Source organism: Rhinoraja longicauda, chromosome 5 (genome assembly GCF_053455715.1).
Source record: "Rhinoraja longicauda isolate Sanriku21f chromosome 5, sRhiLon1.1, whole genome shotgun sequence".
Lineage (NCBI taxonomy): Eukaryota > Metazoa > Chordata > Chondrichthyes > Rajiformes > Arhynchobatidae > Rhinoraja > Rhinoraja longicauda.
The window spans coordinates 88,752,689-88,779,760 of NC_135957.1; the positions used below are offsets into that span (position 1 = coordinate 88,752,689).

At 52.7% G+C, this 27,072-nt stretch overlaps 1 protein-coding gene across 8 annotated transcripts in view; it reads right to left on the reverse strand.

Moving 5' to 3' along the window:
* The window catches only part of dlgap2a (discs, large (Drosophila) homolog-associated protein 2a), a 405,726-nt gene that overhangs the window by 108,647 nt on the left and 270,007 nt on the right, over positions 1 to 27,072 (reverse strand). For 2 of the 8 annotated variants that reach the window (XM_078399927.1, XM_078399924.1), the window contains exon 4: positions 10,213 to 10,360. The exons of 5 other annotated variants lie outside the window; for them this stretch is intronic. The gene's annotated coding sequence lies outside the window, so the exon portion shown is untranslated. Of the gene's footprint in view, positions 1 to 10,212; positions 10,361 to 13,390; positions 13,460 to 27,072 lie in introns of all 8 variants that reach the window. One more of the 8 variants, XM_078399926.1, reaches the window with a different exon arrangement.

Below are 27,072 nucleotides of genomic sequence, written 5' to 3' on the forward strand. Positions count from 1 at the left end.
ATTTTCTATCCATGTCAGTACCCTACCCCCAATACCATGTGCCCTAATTTTGCCCACTAATCTTCTATGTGGGACCTTGTCGAAGGCTTTCTGAAAGTCGAGGTACACCACATCCACTGACTCTCCCTTGTCAATTTTCCTAGTTACATCCTCAAAAATTCCAGTAGATTTGTCAAGCATGATTTCCCCTTCGTAAATCCATGCTGACTCGGAACGATCCCGTTACTGCTATCCAAATGCTCAGCAATTTCGTCTTTTATAATTGACTCCAGCATCTTCCCACCACTGATGTCAGACTAACTGGTCTATAATTACCCGTTTTCTCTCTCCCTCCTTCTTAAAAAGTGGGATAACATTTGCTATCCTCCAATCCACAGGAACTGATCCTGAATCTATAGAACATTGAAAAATGATCTCCAATGCTTCCACTATTTCTAGAGCCACCTCCTTAAGTACTCTGGGATGCAGACCATCAGGCCCTGGGGATTTATCAGCCTTCAGTCCCATCAGTCTACCCAAAACCATTTTCCTGCCTAATGTGGATTTCCTTCAGTTCCTCCATCACCCTAGGTTCTCCGGCCCCTAGAACATTTGGGAGATTGTGTGTATCTTCCTCAGTGAAGACAGATCCAAAGTAAACGGTTTAACTCGTCTGCCATTTCTTTGTTCCCCATAATAATTCCCCTGCTTCTGTCTTCAAGGGACCCACATTTGCCTTGACTATTTTTTTCCTCTTCTCGTACCTAAAAAAAACTTTTGCTATCCTCCTTTATATTATTGGCTAGTTTACCCTCGTACCTCATCTTTTCTCCCCGTATTGCCTTTTTAGTTAACTTTTGTTGCTCTTTAAAAGAGTCCCAATCCTCTGTCCTTCTCTGTCTTCCCACTCTTCTTTGCTATGTTATACTTCCTCTCCTTAATTTTTATGCTGTCCCTGACTTCCCTCGTCAGCCACAGGTGTCTCTTACTCCCCTTAGAGTCTTTCCACCTCTTTGGAATAAATTGATCCTGCAACCTCTGCATTATTCCCAGGAATACCTGCCATTGCTGTTCTACCGTCTTCCCTGCTAGGGCCTCCTTCCAATCAATTTTGGCCAGCTCCCGCCTCATGCCTCTGTAATCCCCTTTGCTATACTGTAATACCGACACTTCCGATTTTCCCTTCTGCCTTTCCATTTGCAGAGTAAAACTTATCATGTTGTGATCACTGCCTCCTAATGGCTCTTTTACCTCTAGTCCCCTTATCAGATCAGGATCATTACACAACACTAAATCCAGAATTGCCTTCTCCCTGGTAGGCTCCAGTACAAGCTGTTCTAAGAATCCATCTCGAAGGCACTCTACAAACTCTCTTTCCTGGGGTCCATTTCCAACCTGATTTTCCCAGTCTACCTGCATGTTGAAATCTCCCATAACCACAGTAGCATCACATTTTTGACACGCCAATTTTATCTCCTGATTCAACTTGCACCCTATGTCGAGGCTACTGTTTGGGGGCCTATAGATAACTCCCATTAGGGTCTTTTTACCCTTACAATTTCTCATCTCTACCCATACTGATTCAACATCTCCTGATTCTATGTCACCCCTTGCAAGGGAATGAATATCATTCCTTACCATCAGAGCAACCCCACCCCCTCTGCCCACCTGTCTGTCTTTTCTATACGTTGTGTACCCCTGGATATTCAGTTCCCAGCCCTGGTCCTCTTGTAACCATGTCTCAGTGATCCCTACAACATCATACTTGCCCATGACTAACTGAGCCTCAAGCTCATCCACTTTATTTTTTATACTACGCGCATTTAAGTACAACACTTTAACTTCTGTATTTACCTCCTCTCTCACATCGTTCACAATTGGCCCTGCCCTTAATTTCTTTTCCGCTCTAGAACTTCTGTTCCCATTCTTCCGAGAGTCTTTTGCAATATCTCCTGTATTCCCTTTTACCTCATCTTCATATTCACAATTTGTTAACCCCTCCCCCCCACTACTTAGTTTAAAGCCACAGGTGTCACACTAGCAAACCTGCCTGCCAGAATGTTTGTCCCCCTGCTGTTAAGATGCAACCCGTCCCTTTTGTACAAGTCACCCCTAGCCCAGAAGAGATCCCAGTGGTCCAGAAATCTAAATCCCTGCTCTCTGCACCAGCCCCTCAGCCATAAATTCATACCCTCTATCTCTCTGTTCCTGGCCTCACCAGCACGAGGTACCGGTAGCAGTCCAGAGATAACCACCTTCGACGTCCTACTTCTCAGTGCTTTTCCCAACTCTCTAAACTCCCGCTGTAGCACCTCCTTCCTCTTCCGCCCGACGTCATTCGTGCCCACGTGCACAACGACTTCAGGTTGATCGCCTTCCCTCACTAGGATTTTCTGAAGCCGGTCTGTGATGTGTTGAACCCTGGCACCAGGGAGGCAACAGACCATCCTCAAGTCCCTCCTGCTGCCACAGAATCTTCTGTCCGTCCCTCGGACTATGGAGTCACCGACCACTACGGCTCTTCCAGACTTCGGTCTCCCCTGTCGAGTATCCTTGCCAACAGGTCCGCCACTCGGACTGGAAACGTCTTCTGCCCCGACAGTTCCCAAGAGGGTATACCTATTTGCAATAGGCACAGCCACCGGGGTCTCCTGTAGTCCACGTCCACTCCCCCCTGAAACAGTCTCCCACCTTCGCTCGACCTGGACCCTTGGCGTGACAGCCTCACAATAGGTCCTGTCGAGGAAACTCTCGCATTCTCGGATGGCCCTGCATTCACCCCTCTAGGTTCATGCACCCCTCCAGGTTCATGCACCCTGCATTCACCCCTCTAGGTTCATGCACCCCTCCAGGTTCATGCACCCCTCTAGGTTCATGCACCCTGCATGCACCCCTCTAGGTTCATGCACCCCTCTAGGTTCATGCACCCTGCATGCACCCCTCTAGGTTCATGCACCCTGCATTCACCCCTCTAGGTTCATGCACCCCTCTAGGTTCATGCACCCTGCATGCACCCCTCTAGGTTCATGCACCCCTCTAGGTTCATGCACCCTGCATGCACCCCTCTAGGTTCATGCAACCTTGGCTGAGTCATTCACCAGTTTGAGAAGCACTGCTCTACCCAACTGTGAGAGTCCACTCTCTCCATGACCCTCGACATCTCGTACAAGATTGATTTGTTCCTTCAACTGGAGAAGAGTGTAACTGCATTACGCTCAGAAAGAGTTCAACTGCGATTGACTTTTCTTTTCAAAGTAAAGTGAATCCTTGAGCTAAATACTAATGACTTCATGTGATTATTATTGGTGATGTTTACAGCTAGACGATGAGAACACAATGTGATCAGAGAGAGCTGCCAGCACCGGCACAAAGAAACTCTGCCTCACCACAGTTAGCTTCATAGGTGATCGGAGCAGGAGTAGGCCATTCGGCCCATCATGTCTACTCCGCCATTCAATCATGGCTGATTTATCTCTCCCTCCTAACCCCATTCTCCTGCCTTCTCCCCATAACCCCTGACACCCGTACTAATCAAGAATCTATCTATCTCGGCCTTAAAAACATCCACTGACTTGTAGCCTCCACAGCCGTCTGTGGCAAAGAATCCCACAGATTCACCACCCTCTGTCTAAACCTCTTTACAATTATTAGTATTCTGGCTGAATTTGAATGCCATAAGATGGCAATTGTTTTATTCTGTAAATGCACACTATGTTTCATAGAGTGCTGCAGCACTGAAACAGGCCCTTCTGCCCAACTTGTTCTTGCCTACCAAGATGCCCCATCTAAGCTAGTCCCAGTTGTCCACCCTCCAAACTTTTCCTTTCCATGCAGCGGTCCAAGGGAGATTTAGTGCCTGATGGAAGTGCTGGAGAAACTCAGTGGGTCGAGCAGCATCCATGGAGGAATGGACAAACTGATTAAATGAGTCTGAGGGAGGGTCTCATCTCCCAACGTTCCATGTTTGCTGCAACTGAGGATCAGTCTCCCATCCTCAGCCAGCGGAAGATTCGAGGCAGTGAAGAGGCTTCAGAAGAGGTGGGTTCAATGGACAGAAACAGCACATGAGAACATGGAACAGCACAGCACAGCAACAGGCCCTTCGGCCCACAATGTCTGTGCTGAACACGATACCCAGCCCATCTCTTGTCTCCCTGCACATAATCCACATCCCTCCATTCCCTGCGTATCCATGTTCCTATCCAATAGACTCTTAAACACCATTATCGTATCTGCCTCCACCACCACCCCTGGCAATCATTTCAATGTAAAAAAAACTTGCCCACACATCTCCTTTAAACTTTGCCCCTCTCACTTTAAAGCTATACCCTGTGGTATTTGATTTTTCCATTCTGGATAAAGGTTCTGACTGTCTACCTTATCTGTGCCTTTCATAGTTTTCTATTTCATATTTCTCTCAGGTCATGACTGCTCCACAAGCCCATGGTGGCCAACACTGGTTGTGGAGCCATCTGACAAGCCCATGGTGGCCAACACTGGTTGTGGAGTGAATAGATTGGCTGTTTGATTTATCGTGTGCTGGAACCTCACGTTCCTTCTCAATGAGAATGCCGTGTTGTAGTGGAGAGGCCAAGTCACTGTAAACTCACAGCACAGGGCACTGCCTTAACTGAGGCAGCAGTGGGGAGACGTGAACCATGTATCTGAACAGTGGAGAGATCGTCCTTGCTGGTCAGGGAAGGTGGGTGTGGGACCGAGGTTTGAAGGAGAGCTCGTCCTTGCTGGTCAGGGAAGGTGGGTGTGGGACCGAGGTTTGAAGGAGAGCTCGTCCTTGCTGGTCAGGGAAGGTGGGTGTGGGACCGAGGTTTGAAGGAGAGCTCGTCCTTGCTGGTCAGGGAAGGTGGGTGTGGGACCGAGGTTTGAAGGAGAGCTCGTCCTTGCTGGTCAGGGAAGGTGGGTGTGGGACCACAGTTTATATTTCGTAGTTGCATCATTATTGCTGAAAGTGTCAGAAGAAGCTTTCTGAGGTTTTCTTTAGTCACGGTGCCAGGCTGAAGAGGGCTCTGCCCGAGCCGGCTGCCCGCCCCTTTTCCGGGTGGGGCTAGAGGGACCACTCGCTGCCCACGGGCACGCTGGTGGTTTCTGGGACCGCTGGGCACCGCGGGTTTGAATGTGTCCTGGACAAGGATGGGGAAATCGTTGTTTAATATTCAGTATTTTTGATATTTAATATTTGTTTTACTTGGTGATATCATTGCGGCGTTGTTGGTATTGTTTTGTTTTCTACATATTATTCTTGTAAATAATTGATTCAAATCATTTTTGATTTAAAAAAGCGATGCACCGGCCTTTCATGTCCGTGATACTGCGGTCTGTAACTTGCTGCACTGGTCCTTGCTGCACTGGTCGTTGCTGCACTGGCCCTTGTTGCACTGGTCCTCGATGCACTGGTCCACGATGCATTAGCCCTTGCTGCAGCGGTCTGTAACTTGCTGCACTGGTCCTCGATGCACTGGTCCATGATGCATTGGCCCTTGTTGCAGCGGTCTGTAACTTGATGCACTGGTCCTTGCTGCATTGGTCCTTGATGCACTGCCCCTGCTACACTGGTCCTTGCTGCACTGGACATTGCTGCATTGTCCCTTGCTGCACTGGCCATTGCTGCACTGGACATTGCTGCACTGTCCCTTGCTGCACTGTCCCTTGCTGCACTGGCTGTTGCTGCACTGGCCATTGCTACACTAGTCCTTGCTGCACTGGCCTTTGCTGCACTGGCCCTTGCTGCACTGGCCCTTGCTGCAGCAGTGGTACCTCGATGCACCAGAGGCACCACTTGTTACGCAGCACAAGAGGTAACGCTGACATTAGCTAGGACTGTGAGACAGTGGAAGTCACTGAGTAATGGATTCAATGCTTTTCTTTAGCCTTGCTGTGAATCACTGGTTGACCAGCTGCATTTATTATTCATCAGTATTGTGCCAGGGCGATTTTACAAACAGCATTCAGCTGCATGGATGAAGTAACAAAGCTGGCAAATCCACGTATTTATTCAGAAGGCTATGATTCTACGGTTTGTGAATTTTACAAGGGAGCACGTCACGTTAACAAGTGTGTTGGCTGCGTGTTCAATGGGAAGTTCACATTGTCACCGTGTTACGCCACGCATCATCACGGACTGCTGTTCCATGTTACTCCACGCTTTGTCATGGAGTGCTGGTTCCACACACGGTGACGTGTCCATGCCACACGCAGTGACGTGTCCGTGTCCGTGCCACACGCGGTGACGTGTCCGTGCCACACGCGGTGACGTGTCCGTGCCACACACGGTGACGTGTCCGTGTCCGTGCCACACGCGGTGACGTGTCCGTGCCACACACGGTGACGTGTCCGTGCCACACGCGGTGATGGTGAAGTGTCCGTGCCACACGCGGTGACGTGTTCGTGCCACACGCGGTGACGTGTTCGTGCCACACGCGGTGACGTGTCCATGTCACACACGGTGCCAGTCCCAGCAGTCCAGGTTTATGGGCTGCCGCTCTCTCAGTTACAGGTGATGGACGTTTGTACAAATTGCTGGTAATGTTCAGACAGACTGGTCAGCGATACTTGAATGAGAACATACTGGACAAGATTAGCAAGTTTGCTGATGATACAAAAGTGGGTGGTTTTGCAGATAGTGAAGATGGTTGTGAATGATTGCAGCAGGATCTGGATCGATTGGCCAGGTGGGCGGAGGAATGGTTGATGGAATTTAATACAGAGAAGTGTGAGGTGTTGCATTTTGGGACGTCTAACATGGGCAGGGCCTACACAGTGAATGGTACGACATTGGGGAGTGTTGTAGAGCAGAGGGATCTAGGAGCGCAGGTGCATGGTCCCTTGAAGGTGGAGTCGCAGGGTTTTCTCCGAGATCTTCGGTTTCCTCCCACACACCAAAGACGTACAGGTTTGTAAGCTGATTGGCTTGGTATGAATGTAAATTGTTCCTAGTGGAGGACAGTGTTGGTGTGCTGGTCAGTGCGAACCCGGTGGGCCGAAGGGCCTGTTCCACCGCTGTATCTCTAATCTGCAAATCCTTGTTCATCTTGTTAATCTGCAAGTCGAATCGGTAGTATAGAAAGCAAATTCAATGCTAGCATGTATTTCAAAAGGGCTTTACGCAAAAACTGGGGTGTAAAGCTGAGGCTGGAATTGCACTCCCATCACTTATCACCTTACAACTAAATTAAACTAAACTAAACTCAACTAAACTAAACTAAAGTAAACAAAACTAAACGATCTCCTCTGGCTCCGTCTCCGTCTACGCCGCATCTGTGCCCGGGATGAGGTGTTTCACACTAGGGCTTCAGAGATGTCCTCGTTCTTCAGGAAACGGGGCTTCCCCTCCTCCATTATAGATGAGGCTCTCACTAGGGTCTCTTCTACATCCCGCAGCTCCGCTCTTGCTCCCCCTCCCCCCACTCGCAACAAGGACAGGATCCCCCTCGTTCTCACCTTCCACCCCACCAGCCAGCGGATCCAACATATCATCCGCCAACATTTCCGTCACCTACAACAGGACCCCACCACTGGCCATATCTTCCCATCCCCTCCCCTCTCTGCGTTCCGCAGAGACCGTTCCCTCCGTAACTCCCTGGTCCACTCGTCCCTTCCTACCCAAATCACCCCAACCCCGGGCACTTTCCCCTGCAACCGCACGAGATGCAACACCTGTCCCTTTACCTCCCCCCTCAACTCCATCCAAGGACCCAAACAGTCTTTCCAGGTGAGACAAAGGTTCACCTGCACCTCCTCCAACCTCATCTATTGCATCTGCTGCTCTAGATGTCAACTTATTTACATCGGCGAAACCAAGCGCAGGCTCGGCGATCGCTTCGCTCAACACCTGCGCTCGGTCCGCGTTGGCCAAACTGTTCTCCCGGTGGCCGAGCACTTCAACTCCCCCTCCCATTCCCAGTCTGACCTTTCTGACATGGGCCTCCTCCAGTGCCATAGTGAGGCCCACTGGAAATTGGAGGAACAGCACCTCATATTTCGCCTGGGCAGTTTGCAGCCCAGTGGTAAGAACATCCACTTCTCCAACTTTAGATAGTTCCTCTGTCCCTCTCTTCCCCTCCTCCTTCCCAGATCTCCCTCCATCTTCCTGTCTCCACCTATATCCTTCCTTTGTCCCGCCCCCCTGACATCAGTCTGAAGAAGGGTCTCGACCCGAAACGTCACCCATTCCTACTCTCCTGAGATGCTGCCTGACCTGCTGAGTTACTCCAGCATTTTGTGAATAAATACCTTCGATTTGTACCAGCATCTGCAGTTATTCTTAGATATCCTCTGGCAACACGTTCAATACTTTGCACAGCACTGAGTTAAAAAGTCGCTCCTCAGCTTCCTATGAAATCTTTCCCCTCTCACCTCGAACCTGGCCCACTGGTTCATGATTCCCCACTCTAGATAACTAACTCTGGGCATCCACCCTGTCCAGTCCCCTCCAAGTAACAATGGGAAACTGTCTAATCAGCGATTATTTGATACGGCGCAGACACAGATTTTAGTAAGGACGATGATGGGCATTGAAAGTTAAACATTTCCTACAGTCTGACGAAAGGTCCAGAAACGTCACCTATCCATGTTCTCCACAGATGCTGCCTGACCCGCTGAGTTACTCCAGCACTCTACGCTACACAACCTTTGTTAGGCGGCGCCCGGGCCTCCAGACCTACACTGTCCGGGCCCACACTGTCCGGGCCCACACTGTCCGGGCCCACACTGTCCGGGCCCACACTGTCCGGGCCCACACTGTCCGGGCCCACACTGTCCGGGCCCACACTGTCCGGGCCTACACTGTCCGGGCCTACACTGTCCGGGCCCACACTGTCCGGGCCTACACTGTCCGGGCCTACACTGTCCGGGCCCACACTGTCCGGGCCCACACTGTCCGGGCCCACACTGTCCGGGCCCACACTGTCCGGGCCCACACTGTCCGGGCCCACACTGTCCGGGCCCACACTGTCCGGGCCTACACTGTCCGGGCCTACACTGTCCGGGCCTACACTGTCCGGGCCCACACTGTCCGGGCCCACACTGTCCGGGCCTACACTGTCCGGGCCTACACTGTCTGGGCCTACACTGTCCGGGCCCACACTGTCCGGGCCTATAGCGCTCCCCGGGCCTAATAAGGGACAAGGGCGGTCCTGAACGGGACAAGCCAATTTAGCCCAATATACGGGATGTCCCGGCTAATACGGGACAGTTTGCAATCCTACTGAACACACACCGTGGGAGGTAAGGCCTTGGCTGCACAAAGGTCTTTCACAAACTGGCTGAGAGCAAAATGATCAGAACTAAACAAAGAGTGCCTGAGTGTCAGAGAGAATAAATCACCAGGTAGCATGAAAAACCCTTCAAATGTCAACAGGCCTGGCGGCTGTGTGAGGCGGACTATCCTTGATCGGACTTTGCTGGCATTACCTTGCACTAAACGTTATTTCCTTATCACATATCTGTACACTATAAATGGCTGGATTGTAATCATGTGTTGTCTTTCCACTGACTGGTTAGCACGCAACAAAAGCTTTTCACTGTACCTCGCTTGGCACACGTGACAATAAACTGAACTGAAACTGATGTGCAGATGTGCCAGCTGCAAAGTGGCTGGCAATGGTGGAGGGAGTGTGGGCGCTGGAGAGTGGCACCTGTTGTGTTGAGCACACCTGGAGTCTGTGGTCAGCAGCTGGATATTGGTGACCGGAGCCTGTGGGCAACAGCTGGCCATTGGTGACCGGAGCCTGTGGGCAACAGCTGGCCATTGGTGACCAGAGCCTGTGGGCAACAGCTGGCCATTGGTGAGGGTGGCACCTGCTGCATTGCGCACACCTGGTCTGTGGGCAGCAGATGGCCATTGGTGACCGGGACTCTGTTCATTCCCCGTGTGGGGACCAGCGGTCCGGCGGAGATGAGCTGATGGACAATGTTGATAAGGGTAGGATGTTACAGGTATGAATGTGACCATTTTCAGATGGCATTTACCATTTAACAAAGTGCTACCACAGCACTGACAAACACATGATTAACCATCGTGACGTGACATGTATATTAGCATGTATATTAGCATGTATATTAGCATGGAGACATCCAGCACAGGAAGATTCAGTCCCCTCTGCCCAACCAAGGTGCCCCATCTACACTAATTCAATTTGCCCGCATTTGGCCCATATCCCTCTAAAGCCTTTCTGTCCATGTACCTGTCCAAGTGTGTTGTAAATGTTGTTATAGTACCTGCCTTGACTACCTCCTCTGGCAGCTCATTCCAAAGTGGCGTCACAGGTAGATTGGGTGGTCAGTTCAGTCAGTTGGCCATCAGTCAGGGTATTGAGTACTCCCGTATTCCCAGCTGTCCTCTCATCAGCTAGAGTGTGGTCCTGACCTTTAAGAAACAGTTAAGAGACATTTAGACAGGTACATGGATAGGACAGGTTCAGAGGGACATGGACCAAACGCAGGCAGGTGGGACTAGTGCAGATGGGACATGTTGGGCGGTGTGGGCAGGTTGGGCTGAAGGGCCTGTTTCCACACTGTATCACTCTGTGACTCTATGATTAGTGTAGATGGGACATGTTGGGCGGTGTGGGCATGTTGGGCTGAAGGGCCTGTTTCCGTGCTGTATCACTCTGTGACTCTATACGATGATGTTAGTTGCGGCCTCTTGGCCTTGGTGAGATGGTGGAGCTCTTCACATTGCTGTGACATGGAGCCCAGACACCACCAGCCCCATGAAGATGCTGCCCCTTCACTGATGGGCACCAGGCACTACAGAAATGCAGAAACGCCTCCCACCCCTTCCATTACAAACCCCATCCACAACTGGTCCTCTGCTGAACCCACCCCTCCACCCGCCATCTCCTCCCCCACCTCTCCCCCCTCTGTCCCACCCCTCCCCCTCCACCCCATCCCCCTCCATCCCACCCCTCCCCCCTCCGTCCCCCCCTCCCCCTCCCCTCTATCCCACCCCCCACCCTTCCCCCCTCCATCCCACCCCCCTCCCTCTCACCCCTCCCCCCTCCCCCCACCCGCCCCCACCCTCCCACCCCTCCCCCCACCCCACCCCCCTCCATCCCACCCCTCCCCCCTCCGTCCCCCCTCCCCCTCCCCTCTCTATCCCACCCCCCACCCTTCCCCCCTCCATCCCACCCCCCCTCCCTCTCACCCCTCCCCCCACCCCCTCCCCCCACCCTCCCCCCTCCATCACTCCTCTCCTCCTCCACCCCCCTCCATCTCCCCCTACCCCCCTCCATCCCACCCCCCCCCTCCATCACCCCCCTCCACCCCCCCCCCCCGGGGGTGGGGCTGGGGGCCGTCGCTGGGACCGGGGCTGAGGGCCGGGGTGGGGGCCGGGGGCTGGAGGTGGGGATGGGGGTGGGGGCTGGGGGCCCTGGCTGGGGCTGAGCAGAGGGAGGACTCTCTGGAGATCTCACACCACCCGAGCAGCAGCTCAACATCTCTGCTGGCGTTTAACACGTTTCATTTCCCATTCACAGCGTGACATTATAGATGTGTAACGTTTGTGTTTAATATAATGTGGATCCTATTAATGCTGACATTCTTCTGTTAATTAATTCCACCCCATTAGATCAGGCTAATGCCTCTGATTGTTTGCTTGCCAGGTTTAAACCATGTTCCCTGTGTGAGTCCCGCTCCACATTCCCATTGTAAAGGCACCACTCTCTCTCCGAGCTTCACCCCACATCACCAGGCTCCATCGTGAAGGTCAGTAACGACCCACCTAGGGGTTGCCAACTTCCTCACTCCCAAATACGGGACAAAGGGTGACGTCACCGCCCAACGTCACCTCACCCAGCCAGCGGCCACGTGCTCCCGCTCCACCAATGGCGGCCACCCGGGCCGGGAGCACGTGGCCGCTGGCTGGGTGAGGTGACGTGGGGCGCGGGGCGGTGACGTCACCCTTTGTCCCGTATTTGGGAGTGAGGAAGTTGGCAACCCTACTAATATGGGGCAAGGACGGTCCCGTACGGGACAAACTAATTTAGCCCAAAACACAGTCTGTCCCGGCTAATACGGACAGTTGGCGACCCTGGGCCACCACACTACATGACGTTTAACATCCCCACGATTCACACGACCAGCAGCAGTAGGTTTTAACCTCCTGCAACAGAAACCCGACCCACTGCATTTCTTTGGCTAAATCTGAAGAGGTAGCGGCAACACCAGAAGCACACAAGACGACAAGACACAGTCAGATCAGCACAACACAGAACCAAACACACTCCACCATGCTGAGCAAACAGAGACTGACAGCAGCACAGCTGGCAAACACTACTTTACTGATAACGCACGCACGCACGCACGCAACACAGGAACAACAAACTTACCACAGAACCACACAGCACTGCAACAGAGACAACACAGGGAATACTACCTGTACAACACAGGGAGACAGCACAGGGAGACAGCTACCTGTACAACACAGGGAGACAACACAGGGAGACAGCTACCTGTACAACACAGGGAGACAGCACAGGGAATACTACCTGTACAACACAGGGAGACAGCACAGGGAATACTACCTGTACAACACAGGGAGACAACACAGGGAGACAGCTACCTGTACAACACAGGGAGACAACACAGGGAGACAGCTACCTGTACAACACAGGGAGACAGCACAGGGAATACTACCTGTACAACACAGGGAGACAGCACAGGGAGACAGCTACCTGTACAACACAGGGAGACAGCACAGGGAGACAGCTACCTGTACAACACAGGGAGACAGCACAGGGAGACAGCACAGGGAATACTACCTGTACAACACAGGGAGACAGCACAGGGAATACTACCTGTACAACACAGGGAGACAGCACAGGGAATACTACCTGTACAACACAGGGAGACAGCACAGGGAGACAGCTACCTGTACAACACAGGGAGACAGCACAGGGAGACAGCACAGGGAATACTACCTGTACAACACAGGGAGACAGCACAGGGAATACTACCTGTACAACACAGGGAGACAGCACAGGGAATACTACCTGTACAACACAGGGAGACAGCACAGGGAATACTACCTGTACAACACAGGGAGACAGCACAGGGAGACAGCTACCTGTACAACACAGGGAGACAGCACAGGGAGACAGCTACCTGTACAACACAGGGAGACAGCACAGGGAATACTACCTGTACAACACAGGGAGACAGCACAGGGAGACAGCTACCTGTACAACACAGGGAGACAGCACAGGGAATACTACCTGTACAACACAGGGAGACAGCACAGGGAATACTACCTGTACAACACAGGGAGACAACACAGGGAATACTACCTGTACAACACAGGGAGACAACACAGGGAATACTACCTGTACAACACAGGGAGACAGCACAGGGAGACAGCTACCTGTACAACACAGGGAGACAGCACAGGGAATACTACCTGTAGAAACAGAACAGGTTCAGGACAACACGGTTGATGGCAGCTCACCAGACTGAACACAGCTCAACACTGTGGATAACAAACAGATTAAAACAACAGAGAGATTGAGCCACCATTATGGATAGTAAAAGCCAACAGGCCAAGTGCTCTAATGTTGCACTTAACAGCATCTCCTCTATATTCATAGGCACAGAGATCTTTCTATGTAAATTGAACTCTCAGATACCGTCCAGTTTTGCAGCATTACATTTTCACGTGAACTGTGAGGAAGATGCTATGAGGTTGCAGGGTGACTTGGACAGGTTGTGTGAGTGGGCGGATGCATGGCAGATGCAGTTTAATGTGGATAAGTGTGAGGTTATCCACTTTGGTGGTAAGAATAGGAAGGCAGAGTATTATCTGAATGGTGTCAAGTTAGGAAAAGGGGACGTACAACGAGATCTGGGTGTCCTAGTGCATCAGTCACTGAAAGGAAGCATGCAGGTACAGCAGGCAGTGAAGAAAGCCAATGGAATGTTGGCCTTCATAACAAGAGTGGATAGTGGAAGTGCCGGTGCCTAACGGCTGCGACTCGCTAGCAGTCTGTTCGTCTTTTTTCCTTTTTTTTTTGTTTTGTTGTGTGTCGGTGTTGGGATGGGTTTTTTTTTTTGGTTGTGTATGTGTGGGGGGCGGTGGTGTGGGTGGGGGGGTGGTGGTGTGGGTGGGGGGTGGGGGAAACCTTTCTCTTTTAGGTCTCTTCCTCACGGCGCGGGGTGCGGCTCGGCCGCAGGGCCTTCCATCGCCCGGTGCGGCTCGGCCGCGGGGCCTAACATCGCCCGGCGCGGCTCGGCCGCGGGACTTTTCATCGCTGGTGCGGCTCGGCCGCTGGACTTAACAGTGCCCGGTGCGGCTCGGCTGCGGGGCCTTCCATCGCCCGGTGCGGCTCGGCCGCAGGACCTAACATCGCCCGGTGCGGCTCGGCCGCTGGACTTAACATCGCCCGGTGCGGCTTGGCCGCGGGGCCTTCCATCGCCCGGTGCAGCTCGGCCGCGGGACCTAACATCGCCCGGCACGGCTCGGCCGCGGGACTTAGCTGCGCATGGCTCGGCCACGGGGCCTTCCGTCGCCAGGCTCGGCCGCGAGACGTTTCAGCGCCCGGTGCGGCTCGGCCGCGGGGACTTCCATCCCCTTGCGGGGACTGTGCGGGCCGGTCGGGGACGAGCTGTCTGTCCGTGGGCGTGGGGAAGAGAGTGGAAGTTTTGTTGCCTCCATCACAGTGAGGGGGTGTTTGGAGTCACTGTGATGGACGTTTGTGTTGGGGTCATGTGTCTTGTGTTCTTTTTTTTTGTGTGACTGCTATGTAATTTTGTTCGGTACCTTGGTACCGGATGACAAATAAAGCTCTGTTGACTGTTGACTGTTCAGGAGTTGAGTATAGGAGCAAAGAGGTCCTTCTGCAGTTGTACAGGGCCCTAGTGAGACCGACCTGGAGTACTGTGTGCAGTTTTGGTCTCCAAATTTGAGGAAGGATATTCTTGCTATTGAGGGCGTGCAGCGTAGGTTTACTAGGTTAATTACCGGAATGGCGGGACTGTCGTATGATGAAAGACTGGAGCGACTAGGCTTGTATACTCTGGAATTTAGAAGGATGAGAGGAGATCTTATCGAAACATATAAGATTATTAAGGGGTTGGACACGTTAGAGGCAGGAAACATGTTCCCAATGTTGGGGGGGTCCAGAACCAGGGGCCACAGTTTAAGAATAAGGGGTAGGCCATTTAGAACGGAGATGAGGAAAAATGTTTTCAGTCAGAGAGTTGTGAATCTGTGGAATTCTCTGCCTCAGAAGGCAGTGGAGGCCAAGTCTCTGAATGCATTCAAGAGAGAACTAGATAGAGGTCTTAAGGATAGCAGAGTCAGGGGTATGGGGAGAAGGCAGGAACGGGGTACTGATTGAGAATGATCAGCCATGATCACATTGAATGGCGGTGCTGGCTCGAAGGGCCGAATGGCCTACTCCTGCACCTATTGTCTATTGTCTATTGTCTATGGACCAAATGTGGGTAAGTGCAACTACGCTCTCCCAGCTACCTGCACATCCACCCAGGCGAGAACACTGCCACCACCGCATTGTAACCACCTCACCACACTGCACTGTGCTGTAACCACTGCACCGCACTGTGCTGTAACCACCTGACCCCACCCCACTGTGCTGTAACCACTGCACCCCACTGTGCTGTAACCACTGCACCCCACTGCACTGTGCTGTAACCACTGCACCGCACTGTGCTGTAACCACTGCACCCCTCTGCACTGTGCTGTAACCACTGCACCCCACTGTGCTGTAACCACTGCACCCCACTGTGCTGTAACCACTGCACCCCACTGTGCTGTAACCACTGCACCCCACCCCACTGTGCTGTAACCACCCCACCCCACTGTGCTGTAACCACTGCACCCCACTGTGCTGTAACCACTGCACCCCACTGCACTGTGCTGTAACCACTGCACCCCACTGTGCTGTAACCACTGCACCCCTCTGCACTGTGCTGTAACCACTGCACCCCACTGTGCTGTAACCACTGCACCCCACTGTGCTGTAACCACTGCACCCCACTGTGCTGTAACCACTGCACCCCACTGTGCTGTAACCACTGCACCCCACCCCACTGTGCTGTAACCACCCCACCCCACTGTGCTGTAACCACCCCACCCCACTGTGCTGTAACCACTGCATTGCGATCACCACACTGCATTGTGAGCACACTGGGCCACACCACAGCGATCACCACACTGCTGTAAGTGCTCGCACTCCCCTGCTTCAACATCACCACTGTGAAACAATAGGACTGAATTTCTGATTCTACGACTAAATAAGCTCCCTACGGCTCCACAAGGAAGTCCTGGGTCCCCATGCATCCGTTATTACTCGGAAAGGCAAAATCAATCAACTCTGTGTGTGAAGCCTTCAGAGATTGCTGTCTTCCATCGGTCATGTGGCACTCCTAATCTGACCACGTGGGCAGCACTGATCCACACGTGGGCAGCACTGATCCACACGTGGGCAGCACTGATCCACACGTGGGCAGCACTGATCCACACGTGGGCAGCACTGATCCACACGTGGGCAGCATTGATGCTAAACGTGAACGGCATGGTGCAGGGTCCTCACAGTGTTCAGTGCCCCTCTCTCATAATGAAGGCAGGAATCCTGGCCCGCTGGGGGATGGATGATGGCAGATCCTCCCACCCATGTCTCCTGCCTGTTCCCTGAACGTAACCCAGGGCTCATACCTGAAGCAATCCTACATACAGCCTTTAAAAGACTGGGGCCCATCAGACGACACCTACTGTTGACAAATAGAGTCAGCAATATGTTAAATGAAATGTATAAATACAGTGCTAACCTCTGATTCAAGCAACTTTCATGGTTTTCTTTTTTGAACCATCCACAAAAATGATCAGATTATGTCTGAGTGCATCGGCCTAAACTGACCAGTATAAACAGGAAGAAGGACATTAAAATAACTAGGTTATATTCACCATCTCCAATCAGTCCCCCTGGCTGCAAACGCAACTCTGGAACACGTAGACAACAAGGAATCCGACGCTAGACTCAACTCTGGAACACCCGGACAACAAGGACTCAACGTTAGACTCAATAGACAATAGACAATAGGTGCAGGAGGAGGCCATTCGGCCCTTCGAGCCAGCACCACCATTCAATGTGATCATGGCTGATCATTCTCAATCAGTACCCCGTTCCTGCCTTCCCCATACCCCCTGACTCTGCTATCCTTAAGAGCTCTATCTAGTTCTCTCTTGAATGCATTCAGAGACTTGGCCTCCACTGCCTTCTGAGGCAGAGAATTCCACAGATTTACAACTCTGACTGAAAACGATTTTTCCTCATCTCCGTTCTAAATGGCCGACCCCTTATTCTTAAACTGTGGCCCTTGGTTCTGGACTCCCCCAACTCAACTCTAGAACAACCAGCCACCAAGGACCTACATTAGACTCAACTCTGGAACACCCGGACAACAAGGACTCTGTCGTTAGACTCCTATTCATCGACTAAACTCTGCTTTCAACATCATAATCCCATCAAAACCCATGTCCAAACTCCTGGTCCTTGAAATTATCTCCCCTCTGTTGAGCAATACTCCCTTGAATGCCTCCAGGTGTAATGTAGGGAGCAGAATGACTGGTTGCATCATGGCCTGGTTGGTTCAGAAACTTCAATGCCCAGGGACAAAGGAGCAAATAAATAGTGATGGATACTGCCCCGCACCTACTGACCGCCCCACCATCGAAGGTATCTACAGAGAGTGGTGGACAGTGCCCGGTCCATCACAGCTACTGACCTCCCTACCATCGAAGGTATCTACAGAGAGTGGTGGACAGTGCCCGGTCCATCACAGCTACTGACCTCCCCACCATCGAAGGTATCTACAGAGAGTGGTGGACAGTGCCCGGTCCATCACACCTCCTGACCGCCCCACCATCGAAGGTATCTACAGAGAGTGGTGGACAGTGCCCGGTCCATCACAGCTACTGACCTCCCCACCATCGAAGGTCCATCACAGGTACTGACCTCCCCACCATCGAAGACCCATCACAGCTACTGACCGCCCCACCATCGAAGGCCCATCACACGTACTGACCTCCCACCATCAAAGGCATCTACAGAGAGTGGTGGACACTGCCCCGCACCGATCCATCACAGGCACTGATCTCCCCACCATCGAAAGGCAGCCGGCATCTTCAGAGACCCACACCACCCTGGCCACACACTAATTTCACCCCCTGCCATCAGGAAGAAGGTACAGGAGCCTGAAAACTGTAACGTCCAGGTTCAGGAACAGCCTCATCCCAACGACATCAATGGTCAATGGTGGTTTATTGTCACACGTACAAATGCACAATGAAATTCTATTTTCAGCATACAGTTCAGTAAAGTATTGCCATAGGTGAGCACAAACCCAATTGACAAAGTGTACAGAAATAGTCCACTGCGACCGCCTGCAACAATCATAAGTGACAGGAGCAGAATTAGGCCATTCGGCCCATCAAGTCTACTCCACCATTCAATCATGGCTGATCTATCTCTCCCTCCTAACCCCATTCTCATACCTTCTCCCCATAACCCCTGACACCCGCACTGATCAAGAATCTGTCTACCTCTGCCGTAACATCATCCACTGCCTTGGCCTTGCCAGCCGTCCCCGCTGCGATCAGGCAGGTGGAGTTGCTGGGTCATGGCACCACGTCCAAACCCAGTCTGGCCTCCTGTAGTGGCCCCCGATCCCCGGTCAGCCCCAGGCTGCTGCAGAGCCTCCAGTCCAGTGTGATCATGTCTTGTCTTTCTGGATATCACTGTACCTCGGTACACGTGACAATAAACTCCACTGTACTGTACTGTATTCACCAGCCATCGCCTCTGTCTGGATCGTCTGGTAAAATCATCGTCTGTCTCCTCGCCCGGTCACCTTCACCCCTGTGCCCCGAGGAGGGGCGCCTCCCACAGCCCACCTTCAGGGGGCGGAAGGGAAGAGCCCAGTCCACTGTCCCACTGGCCCGTGTTCCTCATGTCCAATGTTGCCGGTTGCCTCCTCTCAGCTTCTCCGGTCTTCGTGAGATGAGCCGGGGCTGGAGCTGGGCTGGGCGGCTCCATGTACAGCTCATGGGGCCAGGCTCCATGTACAGCTCATGGGGCCAGGCTCCATGTACAGCTCACGGGGCCAGGCTCCATGTACAGCTCATGGGGTCAGGGCTCCATGTACAGCTCACGGGGCCCGGCTGTATCTAGTCACGGGGCCAGGCTCCATGTACAGCTCACGGGGCCCGGCTGTATCTAGTCACGGGGCCCGGCTGTATCTAGTCAGGGGGCCGGGCTGTACAGTTGCCTGATAACAGCTGGGAAGAAACTGTCCCTGAATCTGGAGGTGTGCGTTTTCACACTTCTGTACCTCTTGCCCGATGGGAGAGGGGAGAAGAGGGAGTGGCCCTGCATGTACACAGACTCCCCGCGGACAGACAGGGGGCTGCACCAGACACACGGGGGGGGGGGGGGGGGGGGCAGACACACAGGGGCCGCACCAGCTGTGATAGAACTGGGCCCCGCATGTACACAGGCTGCCAGGGGGCTGCACCAGACAGACACACAGGGGCTGCACCAGACACACAGGGGCCGCACCAGACACACAGGGGCTGCACCAGCTGTGATGGGACTGGGCCCCACATGTACACAGGCTGCCAGGGGGCTGCACCAGACAGACACACAGGGGCTGCACCAGACAGACACACAGGGGCTGCACCAGACACACAGGGGCCGCACCAGACACACAGGGGCTGCACCAGACACACAGGGGCCGCACCAGACACACAGGGGCTGCACCAGACAGACACACAGGGGCTGCACCAGACACACAGGGGCTGCACCAGACACACAGGGGCTGCACCAGACACACAGGGGCCGCACCAGACACACAGGGGCCGCACCAGACACACAGGGGCCGCACCAGACACACAGGGGCTGCACCAGACACACAGGGGCTGCACCAGACAGACACACAGGGGCTGCACCAGACACACAGGGGCCGCACCAGACACACAGGGGCTGCACCAGACACACAGGGGCTGCACCAGACACACAGGGGCTGCACCAGACAGACACACAGGGGCTGCACCAGACACACAGGGGCCGCACCAGACACACAGGGGCCGCACCAGACACACAGGGGCTGCACCAGACACACAGGGGGCGCACCAGCTGTGATGGGACTGGGTCCCGCATGTACACAGGCTGCCAGGGGGCTGCACCAGCTGTGATGGGGGTCTGCGCTGCGGTCTGACCATGGGTGGGCAGCGGCCGGTGCCAGTGTTCCCCTGGACGTTTGAGGGGAGGTCAGGACCTGATTGACAGACTGCCTGCCTGTGTACATCAGTGCACAATGTCACCCATATCTTGCTGTTCATCACCATCCCTCTTTGCTGCTCTCGTGTGACTCAGAGAGGGGAACAGACCCAGCGCAGGTTTGACGGCTCCATGGCCTCATTTAAGGGAGAATGAAAGGTAGTGTGAGGCAGGGGACAGGTGAGTGGCCTTGCTCACATGTCCCGCTCTGACCAGGGGGTCTCACGGGTGCAGAGATCACACACATCAGCACATTCGTCTTGACATTGGCACCTTCCAAATCCACATCCACTGAGCAACACTGAGCAAGGCCAGTGATGGTGAATCTGTGCAGCTCAGTGCAATAGAGCGTAGAGCTGACGTGATCTCTTGCCTTGCCATTATACGTAGGGTCGCCAACTGTTCCGCATTAGCCGGGACATCCCGTATTTTGGGCTAAATTGATTTGTTCTGTACGGGACTGCCCTTGTCTCGTATTAGACCCGGGGAGCGCCGTACGCCCGGACGCTGTAGGCCCGGACGCTGTAGGCCCGGACGCTGTAGGCCCGGACGCTGTAGGCCCGGACGCTGTAGGCCCGGATGCTGTAGGCCCGGACGCTGTAGGCCCGGACGCTGTAGGCCCGGACGCTGTAGGCCCGGACGCTGTAGGCCCGGACGCTGTAGGCCCGGACGCTGTAGATCCTGACACTGTGGGCCCGGACACTGTAGGCCCGGACACTGTAGGCCCGGATGGAGGTTGCGTAGCAACCCGCCTCCCGGTCCGGGCGGGCGCCATTCGTGGAGCGGGAGCATGTGGCCACTGGCTGGGTGAGGTCACGTGGGGCGTGGGGCAGTGAAGTCACCCTGTCCTGAATATAGGAGTGAGATAGTTGGCAGCCCCTAATTATAAGTCTCTTAATGTCACCATTGTATCTGCCTCCTCCACCACCACCCCTAGCATTCTATGGTGATGTAGCAATGTATTCTAGGCCCCCACCACCCTCTATGTAAAAAACATGCCCCACACATCTCCATTCAACTTTCCCCCACTCACCTATAGCTCTGCCCTCTCGTGTTGGACATCTCCACCCTGGGATAAAGGCTCTGACTGTCTCTGCCTATAATTGTATATACCTCTATCCTGCCCGCAACCTCCAACGTTCTAGAGAATACAATCCACGTCTGTCCAACCTCTCTCTGTAGCTGGAGCCCTCTAATCCAGGCATCATTGTGGTAAACCTCCTCTGCCCCCTCTCCAACCTCTCCCTGTAGCTCGTACCCCCTAACCCAGGCAGCGTTCTGGTGAACCTCCACATGCTTCCTGTAATGGGGTGACCAGGACTGCATGCAACACTTGCTGCATGAGCTCCTGCAATACGGAACAGGGATCGGAGGTCTCGCGTACATCCTAACATTCATTACATTTTCCAATCACATCATTGCTGCCAACCGAATAAAATAAACAGGCTACTGAGAACTGACAAGCTGCCTACTGCAAATACAGTCAGCGAGCTGTACAGCAAGTAAACTGTTCCCTCAGCCCACCTTGTCCATCTGATCACGCTGCCATACTGGGCTAATCATAGTTCCTGCATTTGGCCCATATCCCTGGAAAGCCTTCCTATCCATATCACTGCCCAAATGTAAAGTTGTGGTAGTATCCGTTTCTCTAGCTTCCTCTGGTCCCAGGCACAGTCATGCAGTCAGTTCATTCCAACAAATGCAATCATTTAAGGAGTGTAATATGTTTCATCCAAGGATCTCACATTGAGCCCAAAGCCAAATCAATGCAGTTCACAGGTTGGAAATATCTACCTGATCAATCATTTTTACAAATAACTTTGCACTTTGCTGTGATTTTTTAACTGAAGCCTTTAGTACATTTTAGTTTAGTTCAGCTTAGAGATACATCGTGGAAACAGGCCCTTCGGCCCACCGGGTCCGCGCCGACCAGCGATCCCCGCACATTAACACTATCCCACACACACTACGGACAATTTTATATTTATACCAAGCCAATTAACCCACAAACCTGCACGTCTTTGGAGCATGGGAGGAAACTAGAGATCCCGGAGAAAACCCTCGCAGGTCACGGGGGAACGTGCAAACTCCGTACAGACAGCACCCGTAGTTAGGATGGAACCCGGGTCTCCGGTGTTGTGAGACGGCAACTCTACCGCTGCGCCACCGTGCTGCTTTGTACATGCCGTGTACATTAGTGTTGCCTTCAGTGGGATCGTTGAGTAGACTAGTTGAGAAGTCACAATTTAGTATTGTACACAGTTCCGTTCATCACATAGTGGGCTGATGTGGAAGCTTTGGAGAAGGTTCACCCAGATGCTGCCTGCATTGGGGTACATTAGCTACAAGGAGAGGTTGGACAAACCAGAAGCTTCTCGTTGGCACATTGAAGGCTATGGGGTGACCTAACAGAAATATATTACACTATGAGAGCTATGAGAGAGGACGTAGTCAGTGTCCTTTAGCCCAGGGTACAATGATCAAATACTATAAGCCGGCACAGCTTTAAGGTAAGAGAGGGAATGTTGAAGATGTGTGGGGCAGGTAGTTTTTACCCAGGGGACGGGTGCCTGGAATTCACTGCCAGAGGAGATTTTAGATGGGTTATTGTCACGTGTGCTGAGGTACAGTGAAAAGCTTTGTTTTGCGTGCTATCCAAACAGATCAGATATACTGTACATCGATACAATCAAGACAAACTCCAGTACGATCCCACTGGAGGAGGCCCATGACAGAAAGGTCAGACTGGGAATGGGAGGGGGAGTTGAAGTGCTCGGCCACTGGGAGATCAGTTTGGTCAATGCGGACCGAGCGCAGGTGTTCAGCGAAGCGATCGTCGAGCCTGCGCTTGGTTTCGCCGATGTAAATAAGTTGACATCTAGAGCAGTGGATGCAATAGATGAGGTTGGAGGAGTTACAGGTGAACCTTTGTCTCACCTGGAAAGACTGTTTGGGTCCTTGGATGGAGTTGAGGGGGGAGGTAAAGGGACAGGTGTTGCATCTCGTGCGGTTGCAGGGGAAAGTGCCCGGGGTTGGGGTGGTTTGGGTAGGAAGGGACGAGTGGACCAGGGAGTTACGGAGGGAACGGTCTCTGCGGAACGCAGAGAGGGGAGGGGATGGGAAGATATGGCCAGTGGTGGGGTCCCGTTGTAGGTGACGGAAATGTTGGTGGATGATACGTTGGATCCGCTGGCTGGTGGGATGGAAGGTGAGAACGAGGGGGATTCTGTCCTTGTTGCGAGTGGGGGGAGGGGGAGCAAGAGTGGAGCTGCAGGATGTAGAAGAGACCCTAGTGAGAGCCTCATCTATAATGGAGGAGGGGAAGCCCCGTTTCCTGAAGAACGAGGACATCTCGGAAGCCCTAGTGTGAAACACCTCATCCCGGGCGCAGATGCGGCGTAGACGGAGGAATTGGGAGTAGGGGATAGACTTTTTGCAGGGGACCGGGTGGGAAGAAGTGTAGTCCAGATAGTTGTGCGAGTCAGTGGGTTTATAGTAAATGTCCGTCACTAGTTTGTCTCCTGTGTTGGAGATGGTGAGGACAAGAAACGGGAGGGAGATGTCGGAGATAGTCCAGGTATATTTAAGGGCAGGATGGAAATTGGAGGTGAAGTGTATGAAGTCAGTGAGTTCTGCATGGGTGCAAGAGGTAGCACCAATGCAGTCATCGATGTAGCGGAGGTAGAGTTCGGGGATGGGGCCAGTGTACGTCTGGAACAGGGATTGTTCGACGTACCCGACAAAGGGGCAGGCGTAGCTAGGGCCCATGCGAGTGCCCATAGCTACGCTTCTGGTTTGGAGGAAATGGGAGAAGTCAAAGGAGAAGTTGTTGAGGGTAAGAACCAGCTCTGCTAGGCGGAGGAGAGTGTTGGTCGATGGGGATTGGCTGGTTCTACGGTCGAGGAAGAAACGGAGGGCTTCGAGACCATCCTTGTGGGGGATGGAAGTGTAGAGTGACTGGACATCCATGGTGAAGATGAGGGAGTGGGGGCCTGGGAACCGGAAGTTATCGAGGAGATGGAGAGCGTGTGAGGTGTCTTGGACGTAGGTGAGGAGGGATTTAACCAGGGGGGATAGGATGGAGTCGAGGTAGGTAGAGATAAGTTCGGTGGGGCATGAGCAGGCAGAGACAATGGGTCTGCCGGGACAGTTGTGTTTGTGGATTTTGGGTAGGAGGTAGAATCGGGCCGTGCGGGGCTGGGGAACTATGAGATTGGAGGCACTGAGGGGTAGTTCGCCGGAGGTGATGAGGTCAGTGATGGTGCTGCTGATAAAGGTCTGGTGTTTATCGGTGGGGTCATGGTCCAGGGATAGGTAGGAAGAGGTGTCTGATAGTTGTCGTCTGCCCTCGGTGCGGTAGAGGTCAGCACGCCAGACTACCACAGCCCCTCCCTTGTCAGCGGGTTTAATGATTAAGTCCGGGTTGTTGCGGAGTGAGTGGAGGGCTGCACATTCAGGAGGGGAGAGGTTGGAGTTCGTCAGGGGAGTGGAAAATTTGAGGCGGCCGATGTCACGCCGGCAGTTGGAGATAAAAAGCTCTAGTGAGGGTAGTTGGCCAAACGGGGGGGTCCAAGAGGAAGGGGTCCATTGGAGACGGGAGAAGGGGTCATCAGTGGGGGGTGGGGACTCCTTACCATGGCAGAGCAAAGGGGCAGTTACAGAGCGCAGAATATAGTTCTCAGCATTGTAGCGCATCAGTTCCACAGACAAAGTCCAATGTCCGCAATGGGGTAGAGGTGAATCAGACAGTGCCCTAGCTTATGGAAGGGCCGTTCAGAAGCCTGATAACAGAGGGGAAGAAGCTGTTGCTGAGTCTGGTGGTGCGCGCTTTCAAGCTTCTGTGCCTTCTGCCGGACGGGAGCGGGGAGAAGAAGGGATGACCGGGGTGGGCAGATATACGATGTATGGAGTACTGTGTGCAATTGTACAGGGCCCTAGTGAGACCGCACCTGGAGTACTGTGTGCAGTTGTACAGGGCCCTAGTGAGACCGCACCTGGAGTACTGTGTGCAGTTGTACAGGGCCCTAGTGAGACCGCACCTGGAGTACTGTGTGCAGTTTTGGTCCCCAAATTTGAGGAAGGATATTCTTGCTATTGAGGGCGTGCAGCATAGGTTTACTAGGTTAATTCCCGGAATGGCGGGACTGTCGAATGTTGAAAGACTGGAGCGACTAGGATTGTATACACTGGAATTTAGAAGCATGAGAGAGGATCTTATTGAAACATATAAGATTATTAAGGGATTGGACACATTAGAGGCAGGAAACATGTTCCCAATGTTGGGGGAGTCCAGAACTAGGGGCCACAGTTTAAGAATAAGGAGTAGGCCATTTAGAACGGAGATGAGGAAAAACATTTTCAGTCAGAGAGTGGTAAATCTGTGGAATTCATTGCCTCAGAAGGAGGTGGAGGCCAATTCTCTGGATGCTTTCAAGAGAGAGCTAGATAGAGCTCTTAAAGATAGCAGAGTCAGGGGGTATTGGGAGAAGGCAGGAACGGGGTACTGATTGTGAATGATCAGCCATGATCACATTGAATGGCAGTGCGTACAGGCTCAAAGGGCCGAATGGCCTCCTCCTGCACCTATTGTCTATTGTCTATATGAGCAATGTTTACGAGGCATTTGGACAACACATGAGCAGGTGGGGAATAGTGGAATAGAGACTGCACAGACAGGTGGGAGTTTAGATTGGCACTGTGGTCTGTGCAGACAGAGTGGGCCAAAGGACCCATTCCTTTGCTATAGTGTTCTATGTTACTTACATTCCTCATGACCGTTGCAACAGAAACTCTGTCTATTTTGTTTTAATTGTGTTTGAAACACAGCTGGTGCTAATTTTCATTGCAAGTGAACTGGAGGAATGATTGATCATTATCTTAACTCTGCTCCCAACTGTGAAACACATTCTCCTCCTCACAGCAACCACAGTAATGTGCACGACTAATTTAATCATTTCACATTGCATTCAATGGTAAATAAAATAAGATATCAAGTGCAGAAAGCTGTAATTGGAGGCAGCGTTGATGACTATACATGGCCCAGATTGGGAGTTTCATGTTGATGTTTAGGCTTGTTATTGTCACGTGTGCCGAGGTACAGTGAAAAGCTTTGTTTTGCCTGCTATCCAAACAGATCAGACATACCGTAGATAAATACAATCAGGTCAAACTCAAGTACAATAGTTAGAGCACAGGGCAAGATACAGAGTGCAGAATATAATTGTATTGTAGCGCATCAGTTCCACAGACAAAGTCCAATGTCCGCAATGGGGTAGAGGTAAATCGGACAGTACCCTAGCTTATGGAAGGGCCGTTCACAAGCCTGATAACAGAGGGGAAGAAGCTGTTGCTGAGCCTGGTGGTGCGCGCTTTCAAACTTCTGTAATTTTGGTGTAAATTCTATCAAATTCATTTGTGTGTGTGCCTGAGTCTACACATGCATGTGGTGCAGCTACAAGCAAGAGTTTCATTGTACCTGCCCCTCTCTGTACGTGCACAACAACACACTCAACGTGACCTGTCCTCAAATGACTTGAACAGTCAGGAGATACAAGGAAGTGCAGATGCTGGTTTACAAGAACAGGCACTGTGCTTGAGTATCTCAGCAGGTCAAGCAGCATTTCTGCAGTACATGGATAGGTTACAGCCAGGTCTCCATGCTCACAAGCCAGGTTACAGCCAGGGATAGGATATCAGTTATATCAGTTACATGGATAGGTCACAACCAGATCTCCATGCTCACAAGCAGGATCGCCACATATCTGAAGTCATTTGAAACATCTGAGTC